Genomic DNA, 6,000 nt, shown 5'->3' with positions numbered 1-6,000 from the left:
AAAGGTTTTAATTGGTGGGCACGGCGTGGGCATTACCAGTGTCAGAAAGGCAGAGGAGTTGCAGCAGGTGGGAGATGCTGTCAACGTTGTGTCAGAAAGCAAGACATGCCAAAAGGCATCGGATGGCGTGGCTGGATATATGAGTTGGCAGGGCATCCGTCTCCCATACGGGAGACCAAAGGTCGAATCCCACAGGGGTGAATATTAACACCTTGCAGTCGGGGCCTTAGGCACGACCCTTAACACTACAGCCCACAGTAGGTTGCTTTGGAAAAAAGTGTCTGCTAAATGATACCGGTCATTTAGTGCTTTGTTTTAATTCATAAAGTAAATATGTACAGATGCAGCTGAGATTGGTACAAGTTTCTATTGTGTTAAATAATATATACACTCAGAGGAAGTCCTGGAAGTGCAGAGGGACACAACTGCTTTTAACGAGGTGGCCAAGGAGTTGGAGTTGGAAATAAACAGAAATTTGGATAACAACAACAACAACAACAACAACAAAAGCATTGTGTGAGAACAAATAATAAAAGTAAATCCACCTCTTGTGTATTTCATAAGCTTTGCATCCCTTCTAGACCTCCAGCCTCCAGTCCACATCCCACTCTGCTGGGTCTTAGAATGAATGACCAAAGCTTACTTTTCACATTTTCTTTTACTGGTACATGTTGGCAGCAGACTGTCCACCTTATTTAGCTGGACGTATTTTATAACATGTAAGTTTTGTTTCACAATGACAGAAGATATATTAGAATATATAACGTAGTGTGAAAGGTAACATTAGATTTTGTACAAATGTCTCACATTTCACATCGTTTCCTTGATTTTATTCTGTACCGTTGGTGTTGCAGTTTCCCGTTTTTCCAGATTTTTTTTTTTTATAAATCCCAAAAGTTGACTATAATTGGCATACACCGGTTGTTGTACCTACGTCAGCTTTATAAATGAGACCCCTGGTATTGAGTGAATATGGCTGTATGGTTTATACAGGGCTGCCAACTCTCACGCACTGGCTGTGAGACTCACACATTTTAAGTGGCTTCACAAGCTCTCACACTAAACCTTGGATTTCTCATGCTGAAATACACATCAAGAGCAATGCCAGCTAATCAGGAGGTTTGGGAGGATTCCCGGTGGGCTGGACTACTCTTGGGCTGGTGTTCCGGTGAAACAAACAAATAAGTTGGATAGGGCCTACAATACGATTTAAGTAATTATCTGAGAAGAATAAATAGTAATGTGTGGATCAATAGTGAAATATCTATTCCTCCTATACCAACATTTATATAACTTAACTTTCAGGGTATGTAGGAATTACTTCTTTTGCCTGCCATAGGCAATAAAGAGAGACAGTGTCGCGTTGCAGCAGCGCAGTTCATTCACTGATCATAGATCAGCCCAACATGCAGTGATGAGTGGAAATATTTATCTCCACAAACAGAAATGATGCCCAGATTATTGTGTGTGTCAGGCCAGCAAACTTCATTAAACATCACAGAATCTACCATAACACAGAAGCAGAGGTGATGAGGCGAATTAAAAAGGAGGAAGACAAGTGCTGCTAAGGTGGAGACAGACGTTAAGTCATTTGGTGCTGCAGGCAGGTAATATCAGGTACTATCCAGGTACTATCAGAGGGGTAAATGTGGAGCTGGTTTGATGTGTGGAGCACTGCCACTGGTTTTTGGGGAAGTGGTTTACATCTCCCCGCTGCTAGATTAAGTTTTTGTTTTGATGTTTAAACCATAGGCGTTCCCTGCAATCTTAAAACTAAGGCTTCTTGTTTTGTTCAAATCTGCGGTAATAAATATCTGCCACTCCGGCACTACCTGAAAAAAGACTTCAGAGATCAATAAGTTATGCCTGCAGAGACTGTGAGGGCATGGGCGTTGCTAGACATAGGGTTCTAGAGGGGCCCAGGCTCTCCAATACTCAGATTATATTTTTTATTATACAAAACTATGTTTATAAAATGAACAGTGTTATGTTCCATCTGCTTTCCTTTGCTAACCTGACTGTTACTGTTGCTTTCAAACCACTGCTACTGAAACTGAATTTGAAACAACAACAATAATAATAATAATAATAATCATAATAATAATAATAATAATAATAATAATATGTCTAAATATGATAATCAAAATCAGTTTGTCTGCACCTTCATTTAGGCAGACATTATAATAATGATGGATGTTCTTAGAAACCCTATTACCACTCTAAAATTGTGCTAAATGGTTCAGTCCATACCAACCAATGGTCAGTTCAACCGAGTTACACATAGAGTGTAACTCGGTTGAACTGAGTGTAACTCATGTATTTCCCAAAGAAAGGGAAATTTGGATGCCAGAAATGGGAGAGAGAAAACAAAAACAGAATAAGAAAATGAACTGAGAGGGAATTTCTTATTAATTTCTTAGAGAAGAAAGGTGAGCAGCACCTGAACTAAAACACAGTTTAAGCTGATAACAGCAGCAGTTGTCTAGGCAACAAGTTAGGATTCATTTGGAGTCAACACATATTGATTACTATCAGAAATTCATGCAAGTTTACCGCCTTGTGACAAAAACAGTTCCAGTTTGTATCAATATTTTAGTTCTTTCCCAGTGATCAGTCATGACATATTTGGTATGAATGAATTTCTTGTAATTTTCGGATTGTGAAGATAAACTGAATGCACCAGACCCTTGTCTGTAATTTTAACAATGATCTACCTTAATTTAAAAAAAAAAAAAACAGGAGATTGATTTTCTAATTTTATGGCCACAATGACAGCTCAATAAGTCAGAGTGTGATAATTATATCATCTACTGTTAGTGCTTCTGAATCATATTTAATACCTTATAAAATATCTAACCTGGAAAAAAGGTTTTATAAAGGTTTTATTAATGCTTATCTGGGGTTGGTCCTCCTTGTAGCAGAAAGTAAAGCTTGTTACATACTTTGTGAGAACCGAGAAGTTTGTTCTTGTTCTCGATGAGAAAAACGTTTGCATCGGCCCGGTCATTTTATCCTCCACAAGAAGCTTTGTCCGCGATGGGGTGGGGATAACTGCAAGGGTGATTTCTTATCTAACCAGAAATGGGTCTGAGCACACAGCGGTGTCTTTATTTTCCATGTACTGTATTCATGTTCATACTTTCTCACCACTTTGATCAGCTGTTAATTAAGGCCTCAAAAAAGGCCACAAGCTAGTCCAACATGGCACACAGATACTGAGAAACTATTATTAACCTCTGTCTTGTCTTATTAGCCTTTCTTTTTTGTTGTAGCTTCCTGTTTTATTTTGAAGTTTCTGTTGGTACTTTGAAGACCTATTTTTAAACCTTTTTTTTGTACATTTTGTTACTCCTGAGTGCTATATTTTATGGTTAAACGTGCACAAAATGAGTCTTATGTCTTGCTGCCGTGTATGCAACAAAATTTTGGTTGGTTCCACCAAATCTCACTCCAAGGATTATTGAAAAATTGGCAGCCCTGTGTATGAACTGAATATGTTTTATTAAATGGGGAGGAGGTATTCTCTAGGGGGTCAGTGGGGAGGCCAGCAATCTTCCAATGGCACCAACAAGGGGACTCTATTGTCCTTCTGCCTCTAATCAAGAAACTGATCTCAGCAAAATGTTTTGGAAATTGCCTGAAGTTTCAAAATAGCCCATTGGCTCCAGCAAGACATTTGTTGGCAGAAGTATTAGCAGCAATTAATAGATGTGCCCTTTGCATTTTCTTTTTTATCTGTAAAGCCTCACCTACAATAATATTGTGACGTACAGATTAAGAATAACACATGGCTTGTCTTTCAGATGGTTTCATATGATAACACTTTATCACAGTTTGCTGCAGCTGTGAAACCACAGATGCTTGAGGAGCGATTCTGAATCTGTTTAAAGGGAGTAACATTGACTGTGGTTCATGGGTCTTGCATGTGTGTGACTTGTTTCATATATTTTACGCTACAACCTATAGAGACTTTAGAAAATGTATATATATATATATATATATATATATATATATATATATATATATATATCATACATACATACATATTTTTTCATTTATATCCAATTTGATTTTAAAGGAGAAATTCATCAAATTCATCCACTGAGAAAATATTTCCATGTCACTTTTGTGAATATTTCTCCATGTTTCTCTGTCACCTTCTTCACAAGGATAGGAAAAGAAATGCATAAACCTTTGCTATCACATATTTTTTGTCACAATAGGCTGGTTTTGATGATAACTGTTCATAAGCTTCAGAAAATATTAATGTTTTTCTGTAACATTCAAATTATTTCTGAAAGGTACTGACAAAAGGGACCCTGGAGAATGTCATTGTCCGTAACATTTAGAAAGAAAATCACTAAAATCCCTCGTTTTATACGGTGTCTCAAAAAGTGTCACTAGCATCTGAGGATGTAGGCTAAATTTTGCTGAAAGATGTTTGTTGTTTTATAGTTTTTTTGTCTCATAAAAGCTCAAATCCCTAATTATCTTCTGTTTCCAGCACAACACAAACACCCATGACCTTAAACTGGTCATTACAAAGTGTGAAAATATTTGGTTCTTGTCAATTTTTCATTAAAAAAAAATCTCTCATTGCTCAAAAACTAGCAAAAATGTGTGAAGGTTTGATGTTTGCTGGAGAGTGGTTATGGGCTGGATTTCATAACCTTTTCCCATTAAATTAGAAGCATTTCCTGCTGTGTTTCAGGAGGCAGACAAGCAATAAGCTGAAAACTTGAAGAGAAGAGAGTGTCGGTTTATGACAGACTGCCGTGGATCCTTGCCGACTGTGTCACTCTGTTTGATGTTGAGAATGAGCTGCAGCCAGAAGTTTGCTAAATAATTAAAAGTGCATTTGATTTCTCTGCCTACCCTTTTCTTCATTAAGCCACACTTAAGGGAAGACTGTTAAGCAAAAACTGGTGACACTGTTAGTTTATATTGAATGTAAAGCCTGCAAACTAAATTGCTTTTTGAAATGTATAATCGCTTTGCTGTTAGCATTCTAAATTGTTATTCTAGTTTTTAATTAGATCCTAATGATGCTTATTTGAGTGAGGGCACTTAGGCATCCTTAATCTGCCTGTGCAGTTTAGGTAAGAGTGATTTTGAAGTTGTTTAAGGGACACAAGTTAGTTTATGCTAAACAAAATTATTAATATTCTGTCAAAGTGCTAAGACATGCAAAAAACTTTTTGTGAATTCCAGAAGAACTGGTTCAAAAGAAAGTGAAGAGAAAACAGTTTGTTTGTTTGTTTTTTTTCCCCCTGTGGTCAAAGCACAAGCATTTGTCCCTTGCAGAAATGCACTTTTGAATCAGTTTAATCAGCAGCTCGGCAACCTATCACGCCTGTACACTGATGTACAGTAGCTCCAAAACTGGCACAATTTAATAGGTTTGTAGAAACATGAATACATGAGCTGTGTAGAGCACAGGTTTTGCGAATATATTGAATGCAAATTTGAGGAAAATTTTATACCCTCAAAGAGAGCACCAGATTCTCAGTTATTACAATACAGTCTGTGATACAGTACGTAGTCGTCCTGTGTAACTCAAAACTTTAAATCAATAAACAAGCCTGGATGCTCATTTATGGCAATCCTATAATGCTGTAACATCATAGTAAGTCACTGATTAGCCCTTCATCCTCCTCCCTGTCCGAACTCTTTAAAAAGGTCATATTACTTCAGTGCCACAGAAAGATCAGAATAGAGAATTTTCCATTTCACCATTTAGTTTTGGCCTACCAACACAGAAGAGTTACTGATTCTGTGCTGAAGAAGTATCTTAGCCCATGCGCATGGATCATGGTTAATGACTGATCCTCTTATGTAATAAAAATGCGCAACCATGTCTTTCTTTTATTGCAAAATTGAATGAGTGATAGATTAACATGTTTTTGGCACAAGTGGCAAAGGCAGGTAAACTGTTTGTTCCCAAATTAAAATAAACCAAATGATAAAAAATAAAAGGGGTGGCAAAAAATGGAGATATAC

Source organism: Melanotaenia boesemani, chromosome 18, assembly GCF_017639745.1.
Source record: "Melanotaenia boesemani isolate fMelBoe1 chromosome 18, fMelBoe1.pri, whole genome shotgun sequence".
In the NCBI taxonomy this organism is placed as follows: Eukaryota; Metazoa; Chordata; class Actinopteri; order Atheriniformes; family Melanotaeniidae; genus Melanotaenia; species Melanotaenia boesemani.
Note: the sequence above shows the minus strand (reverse complement) of the source record.